Below are 24,298 nucleotides of genomic sequence, written 5' to 3' on the forward strand. Positions count from 1 at the left end.
AATTATTTTAAATGATAAAATTGTTGAAAATATTTTCAAATATAGTAAAAATGTCATTATCGTTTACGTTTAAAATTCTAATAATATCAAAGTCAAATTTGATTAGTAACAACATGTATATTAAATTAAATTTCTGAAAAAGAAAAAACAATATTAAACCAGTTAAATAAAAGTGGTATTTAGGAACATGAAACGATTTTAACAAAAAAAAAATAAAATTGTTACACTAAATAATGAAATAAAGTCGTAGAAGTGTTGGGGTTCATAGCAAAACAACAAGGATTCGACTTGTCGAAGCGATTGGCAGAGAGAATTGCGGACAATTCCAAGAACAACCTCCGACAAGCCATTCGATCCTTAGAGGCTTCCTGGAAAAAAGGTTAGGGATACAATTAAATTCTCAGTTTTATTATTATTATTATTATTATTTTAGCTTTTCTTCGGATTAATTTATTCTATGGTGAAATTATTAATGATTTGCAGTCAATTGTTTGAAGAAGATGAGAATAAATTATTGACGGGTTGGGAAGATGATATTGCAGATGTTGCTAAGAAGATAGTCGAAGAGCAAAGCCCAAAACAGTAATTAACTATATATATATATCACCATTCATTTTTATTACCAATTTTTTCTTCAAGTTTATTTGATTTTAATTAATTTCTAATGAAGTTCATATCTCTTACCTTTTTTTTTTTACCTTACCACTTAAAATTAGAATATAATGCTTTCCAATTGTGATAATTTATTTAAATCATTATTTTAAATGATAAAATTACTAAAAACAAATTTCAAGTATAGCAAAATGTCCCTGTTTATTCGTAATCAAAATCTATTCTTGTCTATCACAATATATCACTGATAGATAATAACATTTTACAATATTTATAAATAAGTTGACTCATTTTTTTCTTTATTTGAAATCAATTTTAATTATTTTGTTTATAAAATTTAAGCTCGAAATATAATTCTTATTTTGTTTTGTTATTTTATTTGTTTATGAGTGTTTTTTAAAATGTAAGCCCAATTTTAAAATAAACAAATAAATAACAAAATTATTTATATTTTTTTGAGTTTCGCTGAGAATATAAGTGTTTAGTGAAAATCTTATTAGAGAAGTTTTAAGAAAACAAAAATAATGTTCAAGCATCAAGTTTTTTTTTAAAAAAATCAAATAATTACAAAAGTAACCAAAGGGGATTAGAAATTTATTAACAAAAGTAACTAAAACGGGGTTAAATTTAAGTTAAATAATTAAATACTATATGTTACATTTTATTTTCTATTTATACTTCAATTTTAAAAGATAATATTAAAACCTTTTTCATTTTTTTCCCGATTTAATGTTAAAAAAAAAATAAATTAAAGTAACTTTTTGGATTTCGATCACAAGATTTAATATTATGTTGATTTCTTTTAGTAAAATAAAAGTGGATAATGGGTTTTTAAGAAAAAAAGAAAAGAAAAGAAAATGGCGTACATGTCAATTATCTACCTTTAAAATTAATGTTTAATTGTTTCTTCGTTCATTCACAGGTTGTATAGTTCGTGGAAAACTTAAAAAGCTTATTGAATATGATGTCTCCCCCAATTTCATTTTTAGGGTAATTTTCTTTTATCTCTCGTTTTTTTTTTTTTTTTCCTTTTAAATTATCTCTTGTATCCAACAATATAACATTTTATAGACACATAAGCCTTAACAAACAATTACTTTTCCAAAGATTTATTCAACTAATCACCCTAAAACATCAATCTAATCTAATGTTGAGGTTTAATAATCGATTTCTCCTCCTACAATTGTCATAAAAAAAAAAAAAGTAAATATCAATTTACACACCCCTAAACTTTAGAGTTGTATCAATTGAATCCCGAAACTAATGGTTGTATTAATTTAAACTTTAAACTATCATATGTGTATCAATTTAAACCTCAAACTAATAATTGTATCGATTAATCCTTAAACTTTCACAACTGTACAATTTAAACCTTTCTTTTTATTATGTTTTATTTGGATACACTTATGGAATTAGTTCAGGATTTAAATTAATATAATTATTAGTTTAATGTTTAAACTGATACTACTCAAAAGTTAAGGGTGTAAATTGTTAAAAAAGAAAAAATGAAAAAAAAAATCTTCTAATTTTTCCTAATTAAAAATTTTGTCTCATATATCTTCTCTTATTCTCTGTAATGCTATGTATGTGCAGACTCTAGTAGATGAATTAAAGAAGTTTTTGGATGAAGAATTACAACGTCGAATTGAGGGTTTCTATGCTGATTATAATGTAAATTTTCCCCCCTTTATTATAAATTTAATTTGTGCATATCTAACTCGTACAAGATTTATTAATGTAAGTGCCATTTTATTATAATATAAGGTTTTTTTTTATAAAAAAAATTAAGAAATAAAATGTGAATGAAATAGTTAAAGAACAATATTAATGTATAGATGTTAATTTGAATTTTAGAAAATGGAGGAAAAATCATTTGTTAGTGAAAAAGGCAGTGGGGAAGAGGCGGTGGCCAAAGGGCAGCATGATCCTATGAGAAAGAATGTTAACCACTTTTTGAAGATTGAAGGTAATATATTTTAATTGAGTGAAAATACTTTTTTTTTCCTTAAATTTTGAGTCCGGTTTTCATTTGTTAGTTCAAAATATTATACTTTTAGTCTTTAAATTTTTAATTTAATTTTAATTAGTTCGTAAATTTCAAAATGCTATAATTTTACTATTGAAATTTAAGTTTTGTTTTAATTTGGTTCATAGGTTTCAAAACTTACACTTGTAAACTACGATTTTTCACTAAATACTCACTTCGGTCTTTCGTGTTAACTTATTAATTAATTTAAAATAATTATGATGTGAAAATTTCAAATTAATTTTAATAGTAATGAAAAATTAGTGAAACTTAGTTAATTGTAATTATTTTAATTTTTTAAAATTAATTAATAGATAGTAATATTAATTATTGAAAGTAAGTATTTAATGAAAAATTGAAGTTAAAAATGTAATATTTTGAAATCTAAAAATTAAATTGAAATCAAACTCAAAAATTAACGGACGAAGTAAAAACCAACCCAAAATAATAGGCGAAAAGTATTTCCCCCTAGGTTAACCATCAACCCAAAAAATGAAAGTTTTATTTACTATTTTTCAGGTTAGTATCTTTTTTAGTTTTATATTTATGTATATATTTAAAAAGAAAACATTGGGTTATCTATTAATTCTATATTTTTTTTTTTTTTTTACAATCATGGAATAAATTTGAATATTTTTATTGTATTTTATATATTTGAACCAATTTTGATTATGCTATTTCTATAAAATTTTAACTTCTTGAAATATTAAAGAAAAGATATATATTATTATGCTAATTGTTTAAATACTTTATTTCGGTCATTCCAGAAAGTAAAAGGTAACTGGCAACGATTTCTGTTTTCGATTTTCTATTTCTAAAAAATAATTTGAGATATTTCCATTGTCTTGGCTAAATCTTTTTACATTTTTAAAAAGACCTTTTAAACCTTAGCCATCTTTTATATACAAACAACATAGCCTACGTTTTAATAAACACAAAATTACATAAAGATTTTTAACAGATTCTTCAAAGTACAGTTCAAAAGATTTTTAATTGTTTTTTTCCCAAGGCTAAGAACACAATAGGTGCTTGTTTTTTCTTTTAAATTTTTAAAAAGTGAAAATTATTACTAGACAAGCTTATATAATTAAAGGTTATTTTTAAATATAAAAAAATGAATCAATTTATTTACAAATATAATCAAATGTCACTGTTTGTGACTATCATTGATAGACAATAACATTTTGTCATCTTTAAATTTTTTTTTAATAATTTTATCATTTAAAATAATTATCTTATAATTAAATTATTTCTTTATTTCTTTCATTTTCTTGTACAGAATTCATAGCGAAGTTCATGAGCTGCTATAAGGGAGAAGCAAATGCCATGAAAATAAATAAATAAATAATCTCAATATTTGAAAGGTTGGTTTTCGGGAAAAACTCACTTTTGAATTTTCCCCTTGGTATATCAGATTCTTGCTTAATATATATTTATACACAAACTTATATATATATATATAAAATATATTATTACTTGTCATGTAATATTTACTAGAATTTTTTTTCAAGGTGTGTGGGGATACTTTTATATTAATAATATATCCGTTTGATTATTATGATTTCTTTTTTTAGCCTTTTTTTTTAAAAAAAAAAACCTTTTTCTTATGAAGTATTTAACCAAAATTTAATAATTTAGGCCTGATTTGGTAACTATGTTTGTTTTTTGTTTTTGTTTTTGAAAACTAAGCCTATGGACACTATTTTCACATTCAAATTTCTTTTTTTGTTATTTACTAATCACCGATGGTTTAAAAAACCAAGCCAAACTTTTGAGAACTAAAAAAACTAGTTTTCAAAAGATAGTTTTTGTTTTTAGAATTTGGTTAAGAATTTAATCATTGTATTTAAGAAAGATGCAAATCATGGTAAGAAATGTCGGGTGAGTTTGTAATCGAAGTTTTACAAGATAATTGCTGGGAATGTCCTAAAACTTCCAGTTCATAATTTTTAAATATATTCTATTTTGCAATAAAAGTATTATTGAAACTTCGTCCAATAAAAGTGTTATTAAAATTGCATTTTGTTATAAAATCCAATAAACAAATTCATGGCTATAGTATGCATACTTTAACTTTATGTAGAGACATAAAAGAGGATTAAGTTTTAGTATATAGCCAAAAAGGTTTATAAATATATGGATGAGATTGGATACCTCATCCTAGGGACACAAATGGATATGGCCCACTTTGTATATTGATACAAACGATGTGATCCCGAAATCGTTCATGTAGAGACATGCAAGTGGGAGTATCTTATGCAAAAAATGTTTGTATAAGACCAGATCACGAAATAGTCACTTTTCTTTATAACAACTGTTTACTGTTAAAACTGACTATTTTAAATCGAAGACGTAAGGTAACTCGATCTTACCTGAGCTAACTATGAACTCCTGTTTATTCGAGATTATCCTTTGATCTACATAAGTGAGAGTGGTTCAACATCACCGCTCAATAAACCTCCCATTTTGGGGATAAAACCAGATAGATAACTGGGAACTATGAAGCACAGATACTTCATGTGAGGCAAAGACGGACACGTATCAGATATCGATACTTCCATATACTTCTCATATACGTATTTGACGAGCGATTTGATGTAACTATTTTTACGCTTACTTTTTATTTTAAAGAAAAAAGACAAACAACTCATTTAATCTTTTTCAATCTAAAACTAGACAACCTATTTTTTTAAGTAAGAGAAAATGTACCTTCAATGTATTAGTATCCTCATTTTTTAGAAATATATATTAAAATAATATATAAAAAATAATGTATCATTCAACGTATCCGTATCTTAGTTTTTTAGAAATTGACGAATCACCGTATCTGATCGTATTCGTATCGTGTAGCCGTATCTGTGTCTGTGCTTCATAGATTGAGAACATAGTTCTACAAAATGGAATTCTCTCCTACCCATCTTAGGGTTAGCAGATATTTTGTTCCCTTAAGTACTGATTATTAGTCTTGAACAAAGAGGCCCCGCCCTCTCATGACAAAGAGGGATATAGTTTATTAGTTGGACTATAAACTAATTGTTCAATAGAGGATCAGTGGAGACTTAAGGAGCAAGATGTATTTACAGGGGTAAAATGGTAATTTTGACGTAGCTGTAAATACGAACGACCCGTGAAGGATCGACTTATTGATTATGGTTAAATCAAGTTGACAAAAATATATCTACAGTGAGGAGAGTGCAACTACTAAGCTATAGTGGTATGTCTCGGTAGTTAATGAATATTGATTAATTCGGTTTAAAGAGTTTAGCCAATTAATCTCAAATCATTGGAGATCATGATCTGTAGGTCCATAAGGTCTCTCTACTAGCTCATAAAAGATTAAACCTAATACGTGAATTTGAAATGTTCAAATTTAATTTTAAGGTGCGGTTAATTATATTCGATATAATTAAACGTTTATATTTATTGAAATTAAATATATTTGGAGAGTTTAATATATTTAAATAATGATTTAAATATTGATTACATTAATAGGATTTTCATATCTGAATAAGGTATTTTATTAATTCAATTTTTGATATTAAATTATTTGTTTAATTACATTTGTTTAATTAATTATTTAAAATAAAACAAAACAAAAATTTTAAATTCAATTTCAAAAATTAAGCATCCATTGAATATGGACAAAGAAAAATTTTGAAAAGATTCCATATGGACAAAGTACATCCATTGAATATTCCAATGGAAGTTCATTCACTAGATGTGAAGAAAGATATATTTCAATCTCGAGATGATAATGAAGAATTTCTTGGTCCTGAAGTACCATATCCTAGTGCAATTGGTGTACTTATATATCTTGCTAATAACACAAGACTAGATACTGCATTTTCAGTAAATTTATTAACAAGATATAGTTATTCCCCAACAAAAAGACATTGGAATGGAATTAAACATATACTCCATTATCTCCGATGAACGGTCGACATGAGTTTTTTTATTCAAATAAATCAAATTTTGATCTAATTGACTATGCAAATTTTGGATATTTATCTTATCCACATAAAGCTGGATCTCAAACAGGTTATCTATTCACATATGGAGGAACTGTTGTATCGTGGCGGTAGTGAAACAGACCATAATGGCTACTTTCTTAAATCATACTGAAGTTTTTGCAATTCACAAGGCTAGTCGATAATGTGTATGGCTAAGATCAATGACTCAACGCATTCATGAAACGTGTGATTTGTCTTGTAGTAAAAATCTTCCAACGATATTATATGAAGACAACACATCATGCATATCCCAAATCAAAGGAAGATATATTAAAGGAGATAGAATAAAGTATATTTCACCAAAACTTTTCCACATTCATGATCTTGAAGAAAATGGTCACATCACTATACAACAAATTTGTTTGAAGGATAACCTAACAAATTTATTTACAAAATCATTACCAACCGCAACCTTTGAAAATTGGTGCTTGGACTATTCTTGGAATCCTTTTCTTCTCGCTAACGATAAGCAGTCAACTGAGTTCTGGTGATCTTTCCATGAGGGGGAGTAAATATATTGTATTCTTTTTAAGAGTATCAGATTATATGAAATATGTACTTTTTTTCCTTCACTAGGGTTTTTTTTTTCAATGAGTTTTTTTTCCTAGTAAAGTTTTAACGAGACATATTTCATATATAGTGGGCATCTAAGGGGGAGTATTATAAATATGTTAAATTAGGTGTAGCGTAGATGCCCATTATTAGTGTTCATTGGTCATGTGTCACTTATCCATTACCCCATGTGTTGCCCATGTGTCTCAAGATTACACACTATTAGTGTCCATGTAATCCACCTCCTATTTGCCAAATTGTCTTTGACATTTCGTGGGTTTTGAAACACACATATGGGTGATCAATCTAAAAAGATCGAAGAAAGTTGAGAAATTTATCTTTTATTGTTATATTTATTTTAATATTATATTTTATTAATATCTGTATCCTTGTTATGTTCCTCAAATTTACAACATTTATATCTTTTTGACTAATTGTCCTCCACATTTTAATTTTAATACTATAGTGCCAATTGCAATCTTATAAATTTTAAATGCACAATTTTATTACTAAATTTGAAACGAGCCAAAATTTTCATCAAATAAAGAAAAATGATGTACTTCATATTTAGTTTAAAATTTTAACTTATTGCATTAGTTTTTAAAGATTAAATAAGAAATGTGGGGATGTGATGTGATTATTGAAAAGTTCACGACTACCAAACTTTATGTTAATAAAATAAAATATTTTAACTTATGTTTTCAATAATGCTTATTAGAGATATAATTACAACCTTAAACAAGTTTTCACAAACATCAACATAAGCGTTCGAAAGTAGCCCTTGGTTGTATGATTTATATTAAGTTAAAATGGAGTTCATTCATATTTAATTTGAGGTTTAATTAATTGTATTGATTTATTAAATTTAAAATTAAGATTATTGCATCACTTTTATTATAATTATTTTTTTAGGCACGTTGCATTTTCCTAAATGTGGGGGGAATGTGAATAAAAAGTTAGAACAATCAATAATTTATATGTTGTTGCAATATAAGAAAATACATGTTAAACATTTTAGTTTTTAATCGTAAGCATTATGATTCCTCACAAATTATCAATAATAAACACAACAATAACAAATTCTGACAAACTATCAAGTTCCAAATATAAATTATGAGTACTATTGAAACTATTCAGAGATAAACAACAACTTTAACTTTGATTCATTCAAGGTACATGAAGAAATGTCTAAGGTTCTTATTATGGATCATGTAATTTCACAAATTATTGACTTTATATGATGTTGTATCAAGTTTCTCAATCTTACATGAATCTATTAATCCATCACCCTCACCATTTAAACATTTTTTAGAGGTCTCGATCTATGCACTTTAATTTTAAGTTTACAAATTGTCTTAAACAAGTACTATTAGTCACATGTCAAATGAGCTTAACTCAACTGACATATAAAATATAAGTTATGGACCAAGATATAGGTAGTTGAACTTTCTCCATAGACGTGTAAATATTTAAACTTCCATGCTTTCGCACATGCTCCATAGAAAGGTATTTCCTTTGGCTACAAGGTATGCACCCACTATACCTCAACCCTGCATCCAACACTAAGAAAGAAACTAGGATGATGAGTTGAACTTTGCTCATGCTCCAACAAAAGCTAAGCCTCACTCTTTTCCCACTAACACTCGGTCAAAATTTCAATCTCCACTACACCATGCACCCAACCCTCACATTTTCAACACTTAACAAATTTTTTTCCTCCCTCATTTAGTCCAACGCATGCACTACTCCTTAGACCATATTTTCCTCCAAAATTCAAGCACGCGTCCATACTTCAGTTTTTTTTATTTAAATCATTATTTAGTGCACCTTAAGTTTAACTGAAGGAATAAGATATTGAGGGCTTACAAATTATTACCCCTTTTTAGAATTTCGTTCTCGAAATTCTACAAGGTTAATTAGAAAATGGTCCTCTAATGATGTTTCGCACTATATTCTTAAGTTGTCCTAAGGCTTCTTGTTGATGGAAAATAGTAAAGGTCCTTTAATGATACTTAAATCGCAACAACTAACATAAAAACCTACTTTGTTATTTATTAATATCATTCAAGTTTTTACACCAGAGACTCAAAACTAAAAATACAATACAACCCACTTATTTACACCAAAACTTACACAACCCTCAGAAACCTTTTCTGTAACTTCTTCTTCCACTACTCATCACTCAATCAGGGATATCTTTCTCCAGTTGGGTAATGACCTGGAAACGTCCTCCTTTGAATTTGACCTACTTCCTCCGATACTAGTTGAGGGCATTCCCTGCGAATATGTTCAGTTTGATGGCAGTGGTAACATACCTTGTACTGCCTCAGACACTGCCCCCCATGATCATCACCACATTCCTCAAACTGTGATTTTCTATCAAACTCTATTATGATCCTATGAGGTGCCTCGGTCTCCGAATTCCTTGAAGACCCTACCAAGTGGCTAGAGCTTCCTGGCCTTTGGGTTCTACTAACCTTAAAAACTTCTACTAGCTGACACCCCCGACATAAATCTCCTATTTCCACTACTAGTCGGTGCAGGTTGGTGCGATGGATTCTCTCTAGGTACCATTTTCAGCATAGCCCTATCCCGTTGTGGAAAGTGAGGACAATTTTACCTAATCTGGCCCACTTATTCACACCCATAGCAGAGATTTGTTTCTTTGAGGTTCCTTGTCACACCCTCTCCCAGATTACCCTCTTAATCTAAGAAGGGATATGAAGACAACAAATTTCAACCCTCTTATGATATCTACTACCCACCTATTTCCTGTTAAATCAATTCACCCGTTTTATCTGATAAGCAACTATATGTTTATAATATGCATTCATCTCATTTCTCTAGCCCTTAGACAACAAGAAACTTTTTACATACTTGGGCTCAATATACATAAATATTTACAAGCTTATATGTACATCTAGAAAGTTCGTCTCATCCTTAACTAATATGTACAACACACAGAGACAAGATAAGGTACATAATTAAGACCTAGAAGACTCCGATATGTCTGATAAACTGAGGTTGTGGCAGATTGTCTGCAGTAGGCTAGGCAATGGGAACTCGCTCGTACCTGGGGAGAAAAAACATTTTAAAAACATGAGCTTGGAAGTCCAGTGAGTGACTAGTTAATTATAAACTATTGAGTTGTATGTCCTAAAACTCGCAGTTTGTAATGTTAAACATTTTTTATTATCAATAAAGATTTTATTGATATTTATTCAATAAAATTATTGTTGAATATGTAAATTTCACTTATAAAGATTAAATCCAATAAACTAAGATCCATGGCTATTATATGAATACTTGAAATTTATGTGGAGACATAAAGATGGATCAAGTTCAAGTAAATAGCCAAAACGGTCTATAGTATATGAATAAGGCTGGGTACCTTATGCTGGTAACACTATTGGATGCGACCCGGATTGATGGTAGTACAAACGATGTGATCCTAAATCATTTATGTGGAGACATGAGAAGTAGGGTCGTTATATGCAATGAGTTTGTATAAAATCAGACCAAGAAATAAGTCACTCTTACTTTATAACGTTGTTTACTGTTTAAGACTGACTGTTTCGAATAAATGACTGACAGGGCCGAAATCTACGTCATTAATAAGCCTCGGTTCTGGTCAAAAGAAAATTTATAATTACTCGAACTACTCCTATTACTACTAAAACGTAGCAACGGTAGTAAGTGCGGGGTCGAACCAAAAAGAAGCGAAGAATTAATTTCTTTTGGGTTAGATTTGACCATGGAAAAACAGTAAAAACTGGGTTTTGGTTCGTGGTTTTGAGATTGAAAACATGCAAGTAAAAAGTAAAGTGCGATGGTTATATGAAACAGTAATGGATTCGTTTAGTTCTCGGATCAAGTAGTCATTCAATGTAAATTAAATCATTGTTTTCAGCCCAAATATCATATGTTTGAATTATGCATGCATAACTACTCAATCGATGTGAATTAACTAATCTTTATAAGTCCAAAAATCAATTAATCTGAACCGATTGAGCGTCTTAATTCGTAGTTGAGGCTGGAAAGTCGTGCCCTGACTAACCTATGTGCCCCTAGATGCAATTGGGTCCTCAACGGCCATAAAGAACTAGAAATACATGCATTAAGGTTCAAGATTCAACTATGTTGATTAAGTGTCAGAAAAGCCATGTTCAAATAATCAATTTGTTTCTTAAATCTAGATTAAACGTGCTATGCAAAGATTCATGGACAACCTAAAAAAAAAAACCTAAGCATGCTTATCTAATCGGTGTTACGAGGGTAAATCCAAAGCATGGGCGATACAAGGATGCGTGCAAGCTTGAATTTAACTAGCTAAGACATGCATTCATGATAGGAGCGTCAATCCACACATAAAAGCAAATTTAAATTAAACAAGATTTAAGAAAAACATAATTTTAGATTAAAACATAAAAATTAAGCTGAAACTCATCAAAATACAAAGAGTGCTTAATCTAAGAACTAATCGAAAGATTATTTCATTGATTCATGGACAGACCAATGAGATACAATCCAATACATGTTCATAATCCTAAAAATAAAATAAATCTAACCTAAGGACACTAAAAATTAAAGGGAATAGGAGAAGAAAGAAAGCCTGACTTCGTTCTTCATGCTTCAGCTCTAAGAGGTATTTATAAAAATCCATCGCAGCGTTGCAACGCTAACTCGCGTGCGCACCCAAACTCTTCTGTCAAATGTCGTAGTGTTGCAACGCTCACGTTGAGTGTTCTGTCCACAAGTGTTGGGTTGAAGCATTGTGCGGCATTGTGATACAGACGTTGGGGAAAATCTAGAGCGTTGCAATGACCTAGGTAACTTGACCTTAATCCTGAGCTAACTATGAACTCCTATTTATTTAGGATTATCCTTAGATTTTCATAGGTGAGGGTTGGCTCAACAGCGCCGGCTCAATAAGCCTCCCATTTTAAGGGTAAAACCAGGTAGATAGCTGAGGATATAGGGTGCAAAATGAAATCCATGCCTACTCGATTTAGAGGTAGTAAAAATGTTGTTTTTTTAAGTGTTGAATCCAAATCTTAAATAAGAGTCTCACTCTCTCATTGGCCCGAAAGGGACCCAGTTTAGTGATTGGATCACAAACCAATTGTTCAATAGAGGATTGGTAGAACTTAAGGAACAAGATATAATTTTAGGAGTAAAATAACATTTGACCCAACTGTTATTACGAAAAACCTGTAAAGGGTCAACTTACTAGTTATGGTTAAATCAAGTGGACATAAATATATCTACAATGAGGAGAGTGCAACTATCGAGCTATAGCGGTGTGTCTTGGTAGTTAACGAATATTGATTAATTCGGTCTAAAGAAATTAGCCAATTAATCTCAAATCGTTGGAGTTCATGATCTATAGGTTCATAAGATCCTTTTTCTAGCTCGTAAAACTTTAACACCTTGGATTAGTGAATTGAGTGTTTTTAAAATTTTCAAAATTGAAATTAAGTTTTCAATTTAAAGTGTTCAAATTGAATTTAAGGATTACGATTTGAAGTGTTCAAATTTCCAATTAGAGTTTGAATTTGAATGTTCAATTTCAAATTAGGATTCGGATGATTATATTCGATATAATTAACGTTTGATTTTGTTGAAAATAAATAAAATTGGACATGAATAGGATTCATGTATAAATTAGATGTTTAATTAATTTAATATTTGATATTAAATTATTATTTAATTAAATTTGTTTAATTAGTTATTTAAATTAAATCATTTTCAAATTAAGAAAATTCAATTTTGGGAATTGAATTTTAATTTAATTTAATTTGGAAATTGAGCTTAGTGGAAAATTTCCAACTTTTGGAAATTTGAGCGGATTTATCCACAATCCAACACCTATACCACTTACCTTATTGCTCTTTGATGTATCAAAGAGCTGAATTTCTAAGGGCTTGCATGTATGTGTTGAATATAGTCTTTAATTTAGGCTGATGATGCTTGATGAACTTCATAATTTTGGCAGAAAATAGTTTTTGCTCAAACCCTCTCCATTTCCCTTCACAATTCACTTGAATTCTGAGTTCCACCACTCAAATCCAAGGCTAAGAATAGTAGAGAAGACACCATCAGTGGCTACTGTTGAATTAAGGGTCAATTTTGTGGAGAGCAGTTTGGATTTGTGAGATTTCATCAAAGGTATAAGTAATGAAACCTTATTCTTTGATAAGTTGTTATCTTGCATGCTTTTAAAACTCAAATTAAGTGTAATTAGAGTGCTTATTGATTTTGATTGCTTCCGTTGCATGCTTGTTCCATCACAAACATGCTTGGAAACATTAATAATCAATATAAAGCCAAGAATAGGTTTTCAGAATTCACAGTTTATAAATATACATCAAAAGTGAATAATAAGTCTGACCTTTTGCAAATTGATCAAGCTCTCCTTGCATGTAATGGTGTGGTGGTGAACCTCTCATTCTCATTCAGTGCTCTCCGAACCGTGCGGGAATGTTTCTCATCACACGACTCACCAACTTGATCTTCCGCGAGAACCATATGTCCGCATAGGCCTAGAAAAAGAGGTATAGTCTCGCTTTCCTTTGCCACTCAGGTGTACGACGTCCGCCGTACTTAAGCCCTACATTAGTTGTTTGGGTGGAATCAGACATAAACCAAGTCCAAGAAGACCGAGGAGGCCTTGGTGGAAACTAACTAGCTTAGTAAAACTGGCAACATTAGAAATTATTCTCATAATGTCAAACTAGGAATATCAGATAAAACAAACATGGGATGTCATGCTTAAAATATCAAAGTTCATAAATCATTTATAAAACTGATACCCATAACCTTAGTTGAGGTAGAGCAAGCTCAATGTACTCAAATTTGATAACCTTAGCTAATGTAGAGTAAATTTAATACAGTCAATGTCAATAACTCTCATATGTGCACGTAGAAATGCCTCCAAAAGGCTAAACACCCCTCCACATAGCCCAAAGCCTATGTGTTGTCGAGGTGGGTCCCAAAGACCTATTATACTCATTCTCTAGACTTCTCGTACCTTCATCTCTTTGAGTATCGTGGGTCTCTAAATCAAGGACATATTTCAAAGCTTGTAAAACTATACTTTAAACATTAGAGTTTGCATTTAATCTATAGATAGGAAAGCATGAAGAGCTCATATCCTTCCTTAAAATTATAAAGTTAAGTCATGCTAACAACGCTCAAATCATATAATCATGCTTAAAACATAGCTTGTGAAAATATAAAACATCAAGCTTATGATAAGGAAAACATATTCAACAGTTTCATCAAGATAACCAATTCATATTTGGGGAAATCACACTTTGAAATCATTAAAAGAATAAATTTTAAAAACATTTGTCACTCATTGTCACTAGTTAGCTCCCAGGGGTCTGTAGGCTATTCCAATCTTTTTTTTGCCTCAAATAAGAATTAGAACCCTTGATTACTTTATAAACAAACTCTAGATTTCAAGAGTTTATAAATATTCCATACTTATGTTCATTCCTTTTTTTAGTTCCTAATTAATCTTTAAATTCCTCTTAGAGCCCATACTTAGTCATTTTTACAGCTAAAATCCACAACACTCTTATAAGGACTCGAAAATAGCTTAGCAACTCCAAATTCCCAAATCAAGTCAATGTTAAGCCCATGGCAGCTAAGCATTCGGCCAAGGGTAGGCATAGGCGTTGGGACATGCACACAAACACTTAGACACGGGCACAGGGGTGTTTTGATAGGCGGCATGAGCAACAGCAAATGCGCGTGGGAGATGCGTTAAAGGCACGTGACTGGGCATTGAGTGTGCGTGTTGGCACTGGCACTGAGCATTGGGCAATCTATACGTTGAGCGCTAGCATCGAGTGGTGTGCAGGCGTGGGCGATATTGGACGCTCGGTTAGGCATCACTGCGCGCATAGGGGTGTGCATTGGATGCTGCAATTGGTGCCCACCAACAGGCTAACCTCCACGCCTAGCTTCTTTAACCTCCAGCCAGCAGCCTACTCTCAAGCACCTAATTTTCATATTTATTTTTAGTACACAAATCATCATTTCCAGCCAAAATAAATGCAAATTCTTCCCGCAAAAACTCTTTAACACCCTCTTAACTAACTTTCCTCCAAATTTGAACTTCTAATTCCTCCTCAATTGCTCAAAATCCATTGAACTTTCCAGCTTGCTCAACTTTGCTCAAAACTTAGACCAACCTTGAGTTTTCTTCAACTTTTAGCAAATTTCAGTCGAATTTTGAAGGAACTCGTATTGAAGGAGATCCTTGAGCAGAAGCGGATCGTCCAAATTCTATTTTTATTGAAAACTAAATTTTTACAGTAAACATACAAGATATGCATTCAATATAAATTATAACATGCTTAAACAATAAATAAAGGTTCAAGAGATATCACCTTTGAAGAACCTTTCTTCGTATAATTCCCTCGAACAGTCACGAGCCTCGAATTCAGCAGCTTCTTGAAGACCATCTTCAAGAACTTCATGAACCAAATAGATCAGACACTACCACAGTGATCCTTTGGTATTCTCAGGGTGAGAACCCAGGAGTGGTAGGCTCTGACTATTTTGGTTAGGAGGGGTTGTTTGAGTTTGGAGGAAGAAGATTGAGGAAGACACAGAAAATTTTTGGAAAATCTCAATCGTTTAGCAATTCGTAGTGTTCAGATAGTGAGGAGAAGAGAAAACTATTTTCTTTTATTTCTTTTGCCACAAAAATTGAATAACCACCCACCTACTAAGGTGACTGAAGAGGAAATAGTATAGTTATTATTCAAAAATAATAAAATAATATAAATAAATATGATAACTAACTTATCATATTATATTTATATTAAAATATATGTTATATCAAATATAACATATAAACTATAGTTTTTATATTGTATCACATATAATATAAACTATAGTTTCTTTTCTCTATTTTATGGCATTTAATATAAATCATATTTAAATTAAATTTAACAACTATGAATCATATTCATAAAAAATATATTTGAATCCCATTCAAATATTTATTTCCTCCAATTAAACCATAATGTATCAAATACATTATAACAATTATATCATATATAATTGAATCAATTTAATTATATCATATATAATTAAATTCCCTCTTATTAATTTGAACAATTCAAATTAACCCAAAAACTGATTCTCAACTCAATCATTTTAAGCTACCAAGGGAACCTTATGAACCTGTAGCTTGAAGCTCCAACGATACGTGAATAATTAATTAAACTCTTTAATTACATTATCCACCATCCGTTAACTATCGGGCACTCAACTAAAGATCGACAGCTGCACTCTTCGCATTACAGATATGTTTATGTATCCATTGGATATAACTTATCAACAGTACGATGACTCTTCATAAATTGCTCGTAAGTACAACTGTACCAAATTACTGTTTTGCCCCTGTAGTTACATCTAACTCCTTAAGTACCACTGATCCCTTTAATGAACAATAGATCATAGTCTCACTATGATTAAATCCCTCTCAGGATAGGAGAGGGTGTGGCACTACATTGTTCAAGACCCAAAATTAGCCCTTAAGGGAGCAATCTATCTACTTACCCCTACTTCAGGGAAGGAGTGAATTCCATATTGTGTAGCTATGTTCCTAACTCCCCAATAAGACAATCCCCAAAATGGTACGCTTGTTGAGTCGGCGATCTGGCCACTCTCACCCATACAAATCAAAGGACTACCCTCATAGGTAGGAGTTCACAACTCACTCAGGATTCAGGTCATGTTACCTATGGTCATCCTAGTAAAATGAAAGTCTCTATTATGAACGGTGTTATATAATGAGACAAACATTTCATGGTCCGGTCTTATACAAACTCCTTTGTATAGAATATCTCTTCTCGCATGTTTAATACATGAATGATCAAGATCAGATCATTTGTAGCACTTTACAAAAATGGTAACACCTACAAAGCGGACCATACTCGTAGTGTCACCAGGATAAGGTACCCAACCTTATCCATATACTACATATTATTTATATTATCACTTAAACATGATTCACCCGTATGTCTCCACATACATGTTTAAGTTACAACGATAACCTTGGATGTTAGTTTATTGGTTTGTGATTAATGTAACTAAAATGTCACATATTTTATAGACAAAGTGAATAAAATATCATATATTATTAATCACATAAGAGTCTTTTCATACAAAGTTTACAAACTATAGGACCCTACGAGATTTAGGGCATCAACCCCAACAAATTTCACCATAACAGCCCTCGATTTTTTCTTCCCTGATCAATCTCTGGTTTGGCCGAAGAAAATCTCACTTTGCACAAAGTAATTTGGGCAAACCGAGCTCATTCTTTTTCCCATCTATTTATAAAATTGACTGCATGCTCTTCTTTCTTATGGAATTGACAGCTCAAGCTACTAACTCTTGTCTTAAGACCACATTAAGCCACCTTAATCAGCAAATAAAAGAATCAACTGACATATAATTCTCAATACTTAGCCCCTCACTTCAAACTCTCTCAATCACCTCATGCCACCCCACCAACGCATACTCTTCCCTTTTTACCAGAACTCACACCTTACCAATGCATGCCCCCCAATGCATAGCTTTTTCCTTGGCAAAAATTTCCCCCCTTTTTATCTTAGATTCCACACATAGCTACACTTAGTAAATATTTCCTTCACTCCCACACTCAGACTACCTTTTAGGGCTTCTAGCTAGAAGGCGTCACAGAAAAATTTCCCCATTTTGCTCGTTCCAAGCGCTTTTCAAGCCCTAATAGCTTCTGGTTCTCACCGGGGTACCCAAGACGTCAATTTTTGTGCACAAATTTTCTATCCTGGAATCGGCCCAAAGTGAACATAATGGGTCAGAACCTAAAGAAAACACCTGCCTCCAAAACAAAAACAGTGGGTCAGAACCTTAATATAACACCTACCTTCAGAGGATTTTGCGTATGGAGCTCATTTCGAGCATGAAATCCATGTCCCGATGTGACCCAGAAATCGAAAATCCTAAACCACAAATCCATGCCACTTTTTATTTTGCCCTAAAAATGGGCCTAGATGATCTAGAGCATCTGGCTGGAAGGTGTTGTAGAGTGATTTCTCGTTTTGGGTGCTTTCGTGCCATAATGGTTCTTGTCTTTACTGAGGTACTTGGGACGTCAATTTTCGTGCACAAATTTTCTGTACCAAAATTGACCAAAAACAAACACAGTGGATCAGAATTTTAAGAAAACACCTGTCTTCGAAGGATTTTGTGAATGGAGCTCATTTTGAGAATAAAACCCTCATTCCGAGACCATGACCCAAAAATTAAATCCCAAACTCACGAATCCATGCCACTTATTTTTTCCTTTGACATGGGTCTAGATGATCCAGAGCATCTAGCTGGAAGGCGTCGCAGAGGGATTTCTTGTTCTGAGAGCTTTTTGTGTCCTAACGGCTTCTGGTCTCCATTGGGGTGCCCGAACATCAATGTTCATGCGCGAGCTTTCTATATTGGAATCAACCTTAAATGAACATAGTGAGTCAGAACTTTAAGAAAATGCCTGACTTTGGAGAATTTTTCGAACAGGGCTCATTTCGAGCACAAAACCCTCATCCTGGATTGTGACCTACAAGTAGAAACCTTGAACCCATGAATTCGTGCCACTTTTTATCCCAAAATAGGTCCAGATGATCCAGGGTATCTAGTTAGAATGTGTCGGGGAGGGATCCTCATTTTAGGCACTTTTCGTGCCCTAACAGCTTTTAGTCCCCACTGGGGTGTCTGGGACGTCAATTTTCATGTATGAACTTTCAATCCTAGAATCAACCCGAAATAAACACAGTGGGTTAGAACCTTAAGGAAACACCTGTCTCTAAAGGATTTTGGGAACATAGCTCATTTCGAGCATGCAACCTTCATCCCGAGACCGTGACCTAGAAACAAAAAACTCTGAACCCACAGATTTATGTGATTTTTTTTTTTTATCTTTGAAACGGGTCTAGATGATCTAGGGCATCTAACTGGAAGGCGTCGTAGAGGGATTTCTCGTTCGTGCGCTTTTCGTGCCCTACAACGTCTGGTCCTCATCAGGGTGTTTGGTTCATCAATTTTCGTATACAAACTTTTTGTCCCATAATTGGCTCGAAACGAACACAATGGGTTAGAACCTTAAGAAAACACCTACCATTGGAGGATTTTTCAAACAGAGCTCATTTCGAGCACAAAACCCTCATTCAAAACCGTGACCCAGAAATCGAAAACCCTGAACCCATGAATCCGTGCCACTTTTTGTACCCCTAAAATGGGTCCAGATGATCCATAACATCTAGTTGAAAGGGGTCTTGAAGGGATTTCTCATTTCAGGCGCTTTTCGTGCTCTAACGGCTTATGGTCCCCATTGGGATGCCCAAAACGTCAATTTTCGTGCATGAACTTTCTGTCCTAAAATATGCCTAAAACAAACACAGTGGGTTAGAACATTCAGAAAACACCTTTCTCTGGAGGATTATGGGAATAGAGCTCATTTTGAGTAGGAAACCCTCATCCCGAGACCATGATCTAGAAATTGGAAATCATGACCCACGAATCGGTGCCACTTTTTTTTTTTACCTAGGTCCAGATGATCCAGGGCATCTAGTTAAAAGGTGACAAAGAGGGATTTCTTGTTCTGGGTGCTTTTTGTGCCCTAACGGCTTCTGGTCCCCACTGGGGTGTCTGAGACGTTGGTTATCATGCACGAACTTTCTGTCCCAGAATCGGCTCGAAACAAACACAATGGGTTAGAATCTTAAGAAAACACCTACTTCTAGAGGATTTTTTTCAAGTACGAAACCCTCATCCCGAGACTGTGACCCAGAAGCCAAAAACCAAAAACCCACTTACCACTTTTTTTCCCCAAAATGAGTCCAAATGATCAAGGGCATCTAGTTGGAAGGCGTTACAGGAGAATATCCATTCCGAACATTTTTTGTGCCCTAATAGCTTTTGTCCTCACCGAGATGCCTGGGATGTCAATTTTCGTGCAGGAAATTTCTGTCCCGGAATTGGCCTAAAATGAACACAGAGGGTCAGAACCTTAACAAAACACTGGCCTCTGGAGGATTTTGCAAATGGAACTCATTTCAAGTATGAAACCTTCATGCCAAGGTCGTGACCTAGAAACTGGAAATCATGAACCCATGAATCCATGCCACTTTTTTTTGCCTTCAAAATGGGTCTATATGATCTAGAGCATTTAGCTTGAAGGTATTGTAGAGGGATTTTTCGCTCCAGGTGCTATTCATGTCCTAACAGCTTTTGATACCCATCGAGTCCCCAGGATATCAATTTTCATGCGCAAACTTTTTGTCCTGGAATTGGCTTGAAACAAACACAGAGGGTTAGAACCTTAAGAAAACATCTGCCTCCAAAGGATTTTTCGAATGAAGGTCATTTCGAGCACGGAACTCTCATCCTTAGACCATGACCCAAAAACCGAAAATCGTGAATCAAAGAATCCATGTCACTTTATTTTTTTGCCATCAAAATGGGTTCATATGATCCAGGGTATCTAGTTGAAAGGCGTTACAGAGGAATTTCTCGTTCCAGGTGCTCTTCGTACCCTAATGGCTTCTGGTCCTCACAGAGGTGCCCAAGACGTCAATTTTCTTACGCGAACTTTTTGTCTTAGAATTGGCTTGAAATGAACACAATGCATCAAAAATTTAAGAAAACACCTGCCTCTGAAGGCTTTTGTAAATAGAGCTCATTTCGAGCACGAAACCCTCATCCCGACATTGTGACCATAAACTGGAAATCCTGAACCCACGAATTCGTGCCACTTTTTTTCCCCTGAAATGGGTCTAGATGACCTAGGGCATCTAGCTGGAAAGTGTCAGAAGAATTTGTAGTTCTGGGCGCTTTTCGTGCCCTAACACTTCTGGTCCTCACCAGGGTGCTCGAGACATCAATTTTATTGCGTGAACTTTCTGTCCCAGAATCGGCCTAAAACGAAAATAGTGTTGGGATTGATGTCCTAAATCTAGTGTATCTCATTGTTTGTAGTTTTGTTAACAAAAATTATTTATCTAATAAAATCAGAGGTATTTTATTTGACATGTAGATAGCATTAATTCAATCCAATAAACTAAGATCCAAGGTTATATGATGTCACTTGAACAGTATGTGGTTGACATACATGTGGTTCATGTTAAAGTAATAAAATAAAAGGTCTACAGTAAATGGATGAAAGTTGAGTGTCTTATCCTATTAACACTGCGGATACGACCCACTTTGTAATTGTTACATGAGATGTAAGTGTTACAAACAATATGAACCATATTGTTCACGTAAAGACATGTGAGTGAGGGTATCATGTATATAGGAGTTTATACATAGACCGGACCACGAAATAACTAGTTTCTCTTTAAAACACCGTTACTTGAAGAAACTAATACTTCACTAGGATGATTATAGGAGACTTGAGCTTAATTCTGAGTGAGTTGTGAACTTCTGTTTATGACGACAGATCTTTGATCTGTATGGGTGAGAGTGGCCATGATAGCCGACTCAATAAGCCTACAATTTTGGGATTTCTCTGATTAGGGAGCTTGGAACACAGCTACACAATATGGTATACACTCCTCCCTCTTCCTTGGAAAAGTAGATAAATTGCTCCCTTAATATCTGGTTTCGAGTATTGAACAATGAAGCCTCAACCTCTCACTAGCCCGAGAGGTGTTAGTTTATAGTTAGACTATAACTTGTTTGTTCATTAGAGAAATCAGTGATACATAAGGAGTTAGATGTAACAGTATGGGTAAAACGGTATTTTTGACCCAGCTGTAGTTATGAGCATTTGTGAAGGGCCTTTGCTCTATTGATTGGTTATATCCATGGACATAAAAATATATTTACAGTGCAAAGAGTGTAGCTATCGGTCTTTAGTGGAGTGATTGATAAGACCAATAGTTAATGAATATTGATTAATTGGATTAAAGGAGTTTAATCAATTAATCTCATATCATTGGAGCTTCTAATCTATGGGTCCATAATATCCCCTTGTTAGCTCACTAAAGGATTGTAATGAGGAATGTTTTAAATTGTTCAAATCAAACGAGGGAATTTTATATTAATGAGAAAAATATATAATTGTTAATTATAGATATGATCTATAATCCAAATTATGTACGAGAGATATATTTGAATAAGATTCAAATATTAGATTTATATGAATTGGATTCATAAAGAGATGTATACATATAAATATGTGGTATTTATATGTTAATTAACTTCATATTAAATATGATTTAATATAGTTATTTAATTGATTAATTAATGGTTAATTAATTGATAAAGAAATAATGGAGATTGAAGGTTAGTATAAATATATGATATTTATGATAATTAACTAAATGTATATTAAATAAGATTTAATATATTGTTATTTAATTAATGTGTCAATTAATTAAATAAGAGTTATTTAATTAATTAGCACTAAGGGTATAAAAGGAAATACTTGGAGAACGGGTTAACCCTTCTCCATATAAATATATGCTTTTGCGGGAATTTAATTCCTTCACATAGTGGGTCAAGACCTTAAGAAAACACCTTCCTTCGAAGGATTTTGGGAAACGAAGCTCATTTTAAGTACGAAACCCTCATCCCGAAACCATGACCCATAAACCAGAAACCCTAAATCAATGAATTCGTGCCACTTTTTTTTACTGCCAAAATGGGTTTAGATGATCCAAGGCATCTAGCTGGAAGGCATCGCAAAAGGATTTCTTATTTCGGGCACTTTTCGTGCCCTAATGGCTTTTAATCCCCATTGGGGTGCTCGGGATGTCAATTTTCATGCACGAATTTTCTATTTTGGAATCAACCTGAAACAGACACAGTGAGTCAGAACTTTAAGAAAACACCTGCTTCTGAAGGATTTTGCAAACGGAGCTCATTTTGAGCACGAAACCCTCATCTTGAGTTTGTGACCTAAAAACTGGAAATCTTGAACCCACGAATCAGTGCCATTTTTTTTGCCCTCGAAATGGGTTCAGATTATTCAGGGCATTTAACTGGAAGGTGTCGCTAAGGGATTTCTCATTTCGAGTGTTTTTCATGCCCTAATAGCTTCTTGTCCCCATCGGGGTGCTTGGTTCGTCAATTTTCGTGTGTGAACTTTTTGTCCCAGAATTGGCCCGAAACAAACACAGTGAGTTAAAACATTAAGAAAACACCTGCCTTTGAAGGATTTTTCAAAAGGAGCTAATTTCGAGCACGAAGCCCTCATCCTGAGACCGTGACCCAAAATTGGAAACCCTCAATCCATGAATCTGTGCCACTTTTCTTTTTTTCCCTTGAAATAATTCCAGATGATCAAAGGCATCTATCTAGAAGGCACCGTTGAGGAATTTCTTGTTTTGGGTGCTTTTTGTGCCCTAACTACTTCTCGTTCCCACTGGGGTGCTCGGGATGTCAATTTCCATGCGTGAACTTTTTGTCTCAAAATTTGCCCAAAACAAACACAGTGAGTGAGAACCCTAAGAAAACACTTGCCTCTAGAGGATTTGGTGAATGGAGCTCATTTTGAGCATGAAACCCTCATCCTGAGACTTTGATCGAGAAAACAAAAACCTTGAACCCACAAATCCATGCCACTTTTTTTTCTTTTTTTTTTTTGCATCTGAAATGTGTCTAGATGATCCAGGGCATCTAGCTGGAAGGCATCACTGAGGGATTTTTCATTTTGGGCGCTTTTCGTATCCTAATGGCTTCTGGTCCCCACCAGGCTTATCACACTCTCTCCCAGATTTAACTCTTTCACGTAGAAGAAGGTGTGAAGATAGCAAATACCACCCTTTTGCGACACTTACTGTCTGCCTTGACTTGTTTCACCCAACAACTTTGATAGAAGGAAAACAACTTAACTCAAACTATTACTATTTTATTAATAACCAACTCAATGTTTATATAACTTGTTTTACATACTTCAGATTCAACTTCAAACAAATCGAAGACTAAGTTACCGAAATTTATAAAAAGAAGATTAATGTTGTGGTGTGATAGACCTTGACTTTGCGTGGCACCAGAAACTCTTCTCTTCCTACCTAGAGGGATAACAAAACATAAAAAA

The 24,298-nt window shown here is 33.0% G+C and overlaps 1 long non-coding RNA gene across 1 annotated transcript; it reads left to right on the forward strand.

Annotated features, from left to right (window-relative positions):
• Positions 1–476: 476 nt before the first annotated feature.
• LOC120090487 lies at positions 477–4,148 on the forward strand. The gene is made up of 5 exons (XR_005485555.1): positions 477–582; positions 1,535–1,602; positions 2,206–2,283; positions 2,467–2,578; positions 3,918–4,148. It is a non-coding gene; the product is annotated as an uncharacterized LOC120090487 (long non-coding RNA).
• The last annotated feature ends 20,150 nt before the right edge of the window (positions 4,149–24,298 follow it).

This window comes from Benincasa hispida, chromosome 1 (assembly GCF_009727055.1).
Source record: "Benincasa hispida cultivar B227 chromosome 1, ASM972705v1, whole genome shotgun sequence".
NCBI classification, from domain to species: Eukaryota; Viridiplantae; Streptophyta; class Magnoliopsida; order Cucurbitales; family Cucurbitaceae; genus Benincasa; species Benincasa hispida.